The sequence below is a fragment of the Mytilus edulis genome, chromosome 13 (genome assembly GCF_963676685.1).
Source record: "Mytilus edulis chromosome 13, xbMytEdul2.2, whole genome shotgun sequence".
NCBI lineage: Eukaryota > Metazoa > Mollusca > Bivalvia > Mytilida > Mytilidae > Mytilus > Mytilus edulis.
In genome coordinates this window covers 14907637-14918766 of record NC_092356.1, presented here as the reverse complement: position 1 = coordinate 14918766, position 11130 = coordinate 14907637, and positions in this window count along the sequence as shown.

The window sequence follows — 11130 nt, the reverse complement described above, 5'->3', positions numbered from 1 at the left end:
CACTCTAGAGAATAAAGGGCAATCTACACTCTAGAGAATAAAGGGCAATCTACACTCTAGAGAATAAAGGGCAATCTACACTCTAGAGAATAAAGGGCAATCTACACTCTAGAGAATAAAGGGCAATCTACACTCTAGAGAATAAAGGGCAATCTACACTCTAGAGAATAAAGGGCAATCTACACTCTAGAGAATAAAGGGCAATCTACACTATAGAGAATAAAGGGCAATCTACACTATAGATAATAAAGGGCAATCTACACTATAGATTATAAAGGAGAAACACATGATTATAAAAAAAATTTAGTAAAACGAACCAAGAAAGTAAAGAATTGAGAAAAATAATGGTCAAAAGAACAAACAAAAGAGAAAATTGTCTAAAAAATAAAGAACCGAAGACCCCTTCCACTTTAATGCATACATTTAACTATTCCCAACAAATGTCAGCAACGGCATCAAAACGAGTAAAACACGATTCTTTTGAAAAGATCATTAAACCAAATGTGACTCATAAAGTAAAGTTCTTGAATTGGTCATTGTTGAAGACCGATGACCTATTATAGTTGTTAATTTCATTGTCATTTGGTATCTTATCATTGACATTCATACCACGTCTTCTTTTTTTTATATTCTTAACATGCAATTGGTAACTTAAGTACTTACCAAATGATGGTACTGATAAAGTCAACACGACAGATAAGAAATTCCACATCTACAATTCGAATTGCAATTTTTGTTGACAATAAAATTGATGCTATCGTGCCACAGTGTTCAATGTAATTCTTTATAAGACTTTATAGCCATGTATAACGTGACAGCATACAAGGGATTAAATGGGTAAGCCAAAAAAAAATCAAAATAAAAAAATAACGTTAACGCAAACAAATCCTTTTGACGCCAGCGCTTACTCAGAATATGATGAGGTGAGTGACGATAAAAATGAAAATAGGATCATTTGACGCTGATGAAAACGGAAAAGGGGTGATAAATCCCTTTTTACCCTCAAATATAAGAATAAATCAATCTGAAATAATTCTCTACTAATCAATTATTTTGAAATTTGATGCGAATTCCAATAAGACTGTAACATATCTTAGTATATATAAAGCAATCATAAAATATCAGGTAACCTTCAGATTCATAATTTATTCACAACTTCGAAATAACTTTTTTTAATTGACAAATTGGTATGTAATAGATATAGGAAGATGTGGTATGGGTGCCCAATGAGACAACTCTCTATCCGAGTCACAATTTATAAAAGTAACCCATTAAAAGCTAAGGTACAGTACGGTCTTAAACACGGAGCCTAGGCTCACACCGAACAGCAAGCTATAAACGGCATCGATTTTTTTTTCTACTGTTTTAATCCAAATCTGTGAAACTTCACAGAAAGTTTTGCACACATATCGACAAAGTAGTGCACCCTCCTTGTTTAGTTCTTTTTTAAAGGTTTTTTTCTCTCACAATTTTATTATTGCGATTAATTTGGTATAAAAAAAAAGCCGACTGTGAAATGATTGCCAAAGAGACCAAAATGATACAGAAGTTAACCGCTATACAATACAATTTTTATTTTTATTTTCCAAATTAAAGGGCCCATTAAGAGCATAACATTAATTAAAACATGATATAAACATTACAGAGTGATTAAAGAAACATAAAATAATAATTCAAATGCATGAGGAAAGGATCAGTGGTCAAGGGGAGATAATTTTTATGTCTATTAGAGTATTTAAGTTAACTAATTTTCTGATTTTCTAAGTTGCAGGCCTTTATCGAGATATGCACATGAAATAGATAAAAATCTGCTATCTTCATTAATCATGATCCATGAAAAAAGATCTTTTCTGTTTAAATTATCTAAACTGGGGTATTTTTTTTTATATAATCAGTCATATCTCTTCTGAGGTTATTGTAAAAAGGGCATTTCATTTTCAATAACAATTTGAATTACAATGACGTTACTCACGGTGCTCGGTTTAGTAATGGTAACGTTAGTCGACGTCGTTTTCTATTATTTCAACCTACTTCTGTACCAAACGTCAAAGGTTTGCAGGTTTAAAAAAAAACGGCTTGCATTTTGATGTTTAACTATTTATTTAAAAAAAAAACAGCATGTTAACATGACTGATTACTAGTATATATATTTGACATCATATTCTTAACATAATGAAAGTGTATATTTCAAATATTTGTCACCGCCCAAGCATGTCAATTGTTGCAAAATGCACATCCTCTATGATTCTCAGAATTCCGTCATCACAAGTATCTAGGACTAGGCATTTATTTCGATTGGAAACAGTCAGTACCAAAGCTTTTTGTGCTTCAAGAGTATAAATGTTATTTAGCCACCTTCAACTAGTTTTTTAACTACTGTACCAGTTCGCGAATAATTTCAGGTCTTTTTATTCGTATTATCTACATCTCAAATATGTATCTTTCAAGAAGATTATAATGAAAAATAATCCTTGTTCAGGTCAATCGCAGCAACAGCTACTATTTATCCTCTGTTTGCTTGATCTATAATTTTAGTTTCATCCTCAGATTTTTGAAATGAAAACGGCAGTTTAGAATTGTTGATTTTATTTAAAATTAAAAAGTGATCTACAGTCCTTAAAATATAACTCAGTAATTTCAAATGCGTCTGTTTGTCGGATGCGTGGAAATGACTTTTAGTGTATACAACATATACAATCGTACTAGCAGACGCATCTATGTTACTAGAATTCAAAAACGAAAGCTTCGGCATGTTTAAAGCTTGTGCTACATATATATTCATCCGAAAATTTAGAGTAATATTTTGATAAATTTACATGTAAATTAACACATGAAAATCGCTGGATCATATAAAAAAAATCATGTTTGAATCATGCTTTTAGAGCTGTCTATGCGGTATGGGCTTTGCTCATTGTTGAAGGCCGTACAGTGACCTACAGTTGTTAATTTCTGTGTCACTTGGTTTAAAATGCAATTCTTTTGCATTAAAAATACCTAATCTTTTGCATGATACTTTTATTTATCCGACGCTTTTACGATCAGAAAATGGCCTAAAAATTTTGATGGAAGTCAAAGTTTCTTGTTGATTTAAATAATTATTCAAAAAATATCTCCCAAAATAATATCATCACACAGAACGTGTCAAATGCTTAAGAGACAACATGCTACACTTTTAGTAAATGGGAAATACAATTATATATTATAACGTTATATTCACGTTCCGTGCAAAAATCGTTCAATTTGGACGTGGTAACATTTACGGGAGACACGGAAAATACTGGAAAAAAAATAGGAGAAGCTATGTTAAAAATGAAAATATTTTTGTAAAATTCAATAAAATCACATTTTTATGTAGAGGTGGCGAACCTTTTCTATTATTTATATGAAAATATTATAATATTGAAGTGTTAACACATGGCAAGAGTAAAATCTCTTTGTTCTTACTCTGCTATAATCTTGATAATGCACAGCAAAGGTACCTAAAGAAAATGTTAAAGATTTTAAGCTTAAACACCGTACTTTGTCCAATCAAAGGGTAAACGACCCGTTTGCCCCAACTCCCGAATCCGCCATCTGCCTTGAAATTACGACAAAGTTGAACTTCGTACAATTATCGTAGTTTCAAAATAGGTAAAAAGATAGGTTTCTCATTCCTTTATTTTTTTTTTATCTAAGCTGGGACATAAACGGGTTGCGGGGAGTAAAAGGTTTTGAAAGAGAAACGTATTTTCTGTTTATTTAACATTTTAAATTTAGGTAATACAACATCTTCCTCGGTTCTTTTAAGCATATCATTGAGGAAAGGAAATTCAAAAGCAATTAATCTTATTTAAACTCAACAACCCTTGCAGGTATGGTTTTTTTTCATACACCGATTTGAAAGTACACAATTTTTATCAAAGTCTTAATCGTCACCAATTAAATAAAAATTGGGAATAAATTAACGGAAACGATTAAAAAGCATATACCATTAAAGCGCTATTTTAGTATGAGTCTAAATATAAAAAAAAGATTAATTTGAAACTTACCTAAGTCGTATTTCCCCCTTTCTTTACCCTACAAGAAACTTTCCTAGGACCCGTTGATTGCAGAATAACGTCCACATTTCTAAAACGTTCACGTATTACTAAATTGATTGCGTCATGTGTTAAAACAGTTATTGGCCAATCAAATCGGTATATGTAATTTAATCTGCACAGCACGAGATGACCCAATAACCCGAACTCCTACGTCGTTCGGGTTATTGGGTCATCTTGTGCTATGCAGATTAAATGACATATACCGACTTGTTTGGTCAATAACTATAACTTAGCTTTCATTTTTGTGTACTCGAATTTTCATAACTTACAGCTATATGGAATTTCGAAAATGGCTGCTAGATTGCGAACTGACAGGATATTTATCGTGACCGTTTAACATAATAAATATGATCATAATAATTTTATCATATCCCATCTGTACAAATTTTATCGAAATCCATTCAGTAGTTAGTATTTTTTCTTCGTTTATTTGTTTAATGGTTGGCGCTTGTTGTTACGTCTTACACGGAAAATACGGCAAACACTGGCAAAATCATTGTTTAATCATATAATGGGACATAACATTAAATTTATTAAAATCAGGTTTTATTTAATTTCGATTCAAATGAAAAATCAAGACAAGTTACTATTCAATAATGCGTAGATTTGATTTGTTTTTGTCATACTTATGCATCAAGAAATGGTCAAATGAAACATAGACCGAATACCGTGCGAAACGTCACTAGAAACATATCCTCTCATGTCGAGGTAATATTTCATATTTACCACATACATTTGTAATTCGTTCATGTCTGCCAGTGTCTATTCTTAAACAGTGATTGCTGAGTCTGTATTTTGTTAACAAGTGTTTTTGTGGTTGCTTTTTAAGTCAAAATAATTTTCATAGTCAAATGACCTTTTGAATGAAAAATAAGCGTCCAAGGTCACAGTACGACCTTCAACACTGCATAAAATTTCAGGAAAACTTATTAACGGATATTTATTTATCTCTTAGGGAATTCTACGAGGGGTTATGTTTTTTTCCTTAAGTCGATAAAATTCTGAATGCTGATTTCTACCTTTTAATTTTTTTAAAAGAAACAAGAATGTGTCCATAGTACACGGATGCCCCACTCGCATTATCATTTTCTGTGTTCAGTAGACCGTGAAATTGGGGTCAACACTCTAATTTGGCAATAACTAAGTACACATGTCGCTATGATATTTAATTGCCAAATTAGACTTTTGACCCCAATTTCATGGTCCACTGAACATAGAAAATAATAGTGCAAGTTTCAGGTTAAATTTTTGGTCAAGGTAGTTTTTGATTCACTGGTGGTAAGCGGATGGTCGTAACTAACTAAAAGTTACGACCATCTGAATATGGGAGACAACTCTAGGGATAAGTTTTTCTTTTCCGATTTTCGTGCAGTAAAAGGTTCATTTGAGTCAAACGGCTTGTCTCATATACACATATCGTGAGTGCATTCTTATTGAAACCAAATTTGACACATAAAATCATTCTAATTTTCGTAAAATAGTCATTCAAAAATTCGAGAATGATGGTCGTAACTTTAACTTGTGATGGTCGTAATGTCAACTGTAGTAATTTGGATGATGGTCGTAACCGACACAAGATGGTCGTAACTTTGAAAGATGACCGTAACTCAAGTATTTAGACGAACTTTTATCAAGCTATTTTAAAAGTACTGTGCTCATGCATAACCATGTTAATAAACTCAGTTGTTATATAAAGTTTACTACAAAAAAATATTATTTCATTTGTTACTCTGATAATGGTATGCAGAAATTAAGTTAAAGAAATATCAATCATACATTTTTGATATGTTCCAAACGACCATCATTTAGGAGAAACAGTGAAAACTAATCAACTCGCATTAAGCCAAATAATATGTTAGGGTTGAGTATTAATATATTTTTACTGTACGTTAAGGCATAAAATTGTTGAATATTTGCTTTCAGATTTTTTTTTTATTTACGACTCTTTACTTCCTGCAATCATGTCGGCAGATGAAATTATTGACCGTACAATTTTGAACAATCTTCTTTAATTTTTAATCAGCTATTGCAGCTTTTATAAACCATTGGCTTTCAAATATTCGGCTTTTGGTGAATCATGATTAATGAAAATCCACAAATGCCTGGTGTTTTTATCGTGTTGTCTTTATTTTTTATCGATTGCATGACGATATTGCGGTATATTATTGATAATTGTTCTAAGTATTGGTTCAGAATAAAAACTTAATCCATGGTGTCGCAATGAACAGTGTTTTAACCTAAAAAGTATGAATAAGGTTGAGATATTTTACAATGCTACACGCGTTGAATTTAAGAGTAAGATCAAATATCAGTAGTTTGTAGACAGGATAATATTACAAGGTAGAACTAAATGTACTGCGGCAAATATTACATACATATATGCAGGTATATATTTTACAATGATACACGCTTTGAATTTAAGAGTAAGATCAAATATTAGTAGTTAATAGCCAGCCTTGTAGCTAAGATAATATTACAAGGTAGAACTAAATGTACTGCGGCAACTATCACATACATATGCAGGTTGAAAATAATATTTATGTTATATGTTTATATTGTATGAATGTACTCAGATTTAAAAGACCAGCACGCTGAGTTGAAGAATAAAGATCTATATTTTAAATATTACCCTGGCTACAAGCTATGTATGAATACTGTTTGCTGAAGTCCTTTTGCTGAAATTTAAAAAAATACATTATCATCAGCACATAGTAAACAATGTGAATTGCTGACCCCCATATTCCTTAGAAAGAAGTTTAAGGATCCATACTGTGAAGGAATTTTTTTTTAACTCGTGTAGAAATTTTGACTCTAAATATGCCTCCTCTAGTAGTGGAAAGATGATCCCAAATTGTCAAGCCTGTGCCAGTATCTGATCATAGACTTTGCAATGACAAAATACAGAGTGAATCTACCGAGCTAAGAAAGATTGGCAAAATGTGTTTCTCTTTTGGTAACACCAAGTAAATGTTTACAAAATTCAATGCGTAGTCTTTCTGAAGGAATCTTAGGATAAGCCTGATCTACATTTTTTTGCTGAAGTTGAAAAAATGGCAAGATCATCAGCATATGTATAGTAAAGAATAGGCTGGTCGTGAATAAACAACAGCTGGATCAGGGGAACTTTTAACACAATCAGGAAGTTCATTTATAAAAAATTTAAACAAATTCGGACTAAAATTGTCTCGCTATTTTACTCCAACTTTAGTTCTAAAGAGATCTCTTACCATACTCTAACTATATTCAATAGCTTAAGTTTTACTTCCCTGGGAGAATGCCAGTATCAAAAGCCTTCTGGAAATCAACAAAGCAGGCAAACATTCTACCTTCTTTTGTATTACAATACTTATTTATAATAGTTTTTAGAATGAACATATGGTCAGATGGTCGTGTTATTTTTTTTTTTTTTTTTTTTTTTTTTTTTTTTTTTTTTTTTTTTGGTAAACCAAATTTGGCTCTCATCAATTCCTCGATAGTTATTAAGATCGGATGCATCATTCCCTTTATGAATTGGGGAAAAAAACGTGTGGTCCAGGGTTCATGGTATTTTCCATAAGAAAGACAAAGATGTATAACGGATAGCATGGTACCAATAGGCGTTTTCAGAATTTTCTAAAACCACGGGTAATAATTATACCTGAACTTCGAATTTGCACCTTATAATCAGCTTGACTATATGCCAAATGACAATACGACTTCTCAAAATCCAGGCTAAGAATAAGATGTATGTTGTTAAATTCGATTACGCACCTGCGAATTCGCGGATATGGTCTTGTCTCGATAACGATCCACATAACATTATTTTGACTCCTTACTTATGCTCTTTCGTCTTAAAGTATCAATTTTGAATTGTAGATTTTTCTTTTAAATTCCACCTAGTAGGTACATACTAGTTTTTAAAAAGTTTATCTTTTCAAAACATGCAAAATATGAAGAAAATAAATCAGGATACTGTTATTTCATGTGATGTCAAATTTGTTAAAATCGCCTTTTCTTAATTCGTAACTAAACCAGAGCTGTGTGTTAAAATGAATTCTCCACTTTTGAGAATTTATATTGTTATTAAACTTAACAGCTTATAATTAGTTGCCTCTTGGTTGATTTTATACATTATATTTTAAGCAACAGTGACTGGTCATTTCATTTTGTGTTGGGTTTTTTTTTCGATTCGTTCCAATTTTCTTTCCTTTCGCACTTTACAGGTATCCCTCTCTTCACCTCTTTTAGTTTTTATCATTTAGTGAAATCAACTTCACAAATATATCATATAATATATTCATATAACAAAAGACACGTTTAAAACTATTGACTTGTCTTATTAGGTCCTATTTAATAAAGAGTTACGACCATCACAATTTTAAGTTACGACCATCCTGAACATTTTTGTTTTTTTAGTTACGACCATCATGCTCGAATTATTGAATGATCATTTTACGAAAATTGGAATGTTTTTATGTATCCTATTTTGTTTCAATATCAACGCACTGACGATTAGTATGTATGAGACAAGCGGTTTTACTGAAACATTGTTTTACTGCACGAAAAACGGAAAAGAAAAATGTATCCCTAGAGTTGTCTCCCATCTTCGGATGGTCGTAACTTTAAGTTACGACCATCCGCTTACCACCAGTGTTGATTGGACTTCAACTTCATCAAAAACTACCTTGACCAAAAACTTTAACCTGAAACTTGCACTATTATTTTCTATGTTCAGTGGACCGTGAAATTGGGGTAAAAAGTCTAATTCGGCAATTAAATTAGAAAGATCATATCATAGGGAACATGTGTACTAAGTTTGAAGTTGATTAGACTTCAACTTCATCACAAGAGTGCACACGCTGAAATGTCTCGCCTTCTATACTAATCATTGATATTATGTTGATAGTCCTAAGTATAAAGCTAAGCTTTATTACAACTGTCACATAAACTTAACATTAACCAAGATAACTCAACAAAGACCAATGAACCTTGAAAATGAGGTCAAGGTCAGATGAACCATACCAGGCAGACATGTACAGCTAACAATGCTTCTATACAACATATATAGTTGACCCATAATTACTTATAGTTTAAGAAAAATAGACCAAAACACAAAAACTGAACACTGTGCAATGAACTGTGAAAATGAGGTCACGGTCAAATAAAACCTTCGCGACTGACATAAAGATCATAAAATATTTCCATACACCAAATATAGTTGACCTATGGCATATAGTATTAGGTAAAAAGACCAAAACTCACAAACTTAACTTTGACCACTGAACCATGAAAATGAGGTCAAGGTCACATGACATCTGCCCGCTAGACATGTACACCTTACAATCATTCCATACAACAAATATAGTAGACCTATTGCATATAGTATGAGAAAAACACACCAAAACACAAAAATTTAACTATAACCACTGAACCATGAAAATGAGGTCAAGGTCAGATGACACCTGCCAGTTGGACATGTACACCTTACAGTCCTTCCATACACTGAATATACTAGCCCTATTTCTTATAGTATCTGAGATATGGACTTGACCACCAAAACTTAACCTTGTTCACTGATCCATGAAATGAGGTTGAGGTCAAGTGAAAACTGTCTGACAGACATGAGGACCTTGCAAGGTACGCACATATCAAATATAGTTATCCTATTACTTATAATAAGAGAGAATTCAACATTACAAAAAATTTGAACTTTTTTTTTAAGTAGTCACTGAACCATGAAAATGAGGTCAAGGTTATTGGACATGTGACTGACAGAAACTTCGTAACATGAAGCATCTATATACAAAGTATGAAGCATCCAGGTCTTCCACCTTCTAAAATATAAAGCTTTTAAGAAGTGAGCTAACACCGCCGCCGCCGCCGTAGCCGCCGCCGCCGCCGGATCACTATCCCTATGTCGAGCTTTCTGCAACAAAAGTTGCAGGCTCGACAAAAAACTACCTTGACCAAAAACTTTAACCTGAAACTTGCACTATTATTTTCTATGTTCAGTGGACCATGAAATTGGGGTAAAAAGTCTAATTTGGCAATTAAATTAGAAAGATCATATCATAGGGAACATGTGTACTAAGTTTGAAGTTGATTAGACTTCAACTTCATCAAAAACTACCTTGACCAAAAACTTTAACCTGAACGAACGGACGGACGGAAGCACAGACCAGAAAACATAATGCCCCTCTTCTATCGTAGGTGGGGCATAAAAATTGATTGATAGCATCGAAAAACTTAATATTTTTGTTCGGGCCTGAAAATTATTACTGACTCAAAAACCCCTCCCCGTGAAATTAAATGGCTGTTACCTTACATTGAGCATACTGTATACATTTATCTACTTTCAAATTAACTCGATCATTAATGATCTAATTTTACTTCAATACGTCCTGTAGCTTGACAAACAAATAAGGAGATGTGTTATAATTTGTCAACATAAATGGGAAATGTGGCTAATAGACAACAACCCGACCAAATAGCAGAAAACAATACAAGGCCACAAATGAGTCTTCAACTCAGTAAGAAAATCCCGCAACTGCAGTCGGGCTTTAGCTGGCCCCTAAACAAACATGTAAAAATGGACCTTGGTCACACAAAACTTCAATGACAACCAATGAGACAATTATCCATCGGAGCACGTCACTTGTGAATGCAAGCAGCTATATGTCTTAATTTGTGTACGACCAATGACAACTTACTGAATTTCAGGCGCCTACAAGTACTGTGGACAGGCACATACAGAATAAGACAGGGTCACACATGTTTGTGAACGCTGAACGCTCCCCTAACTTGTGATAGTAGTGTAACAACATAACAAAAGGACATAAAGACTATGATACAGCTGTATCTAACTTTAAATACATGATTAACGTTATGGAAATGGAAATAACAGAAAGGTCTAACCAAAGCCCTGAGAACTTTTTACCTGAATTTTCGATGACTTTTAGCCACCTGTATGCTGTACATATCGAAGATAATTGATTCAGTGAATTCTTAGACAAAAACTACATTTTTGTAGGTTTATAAACTTGCGAGGTTTAATTTATCTCATATTACAACA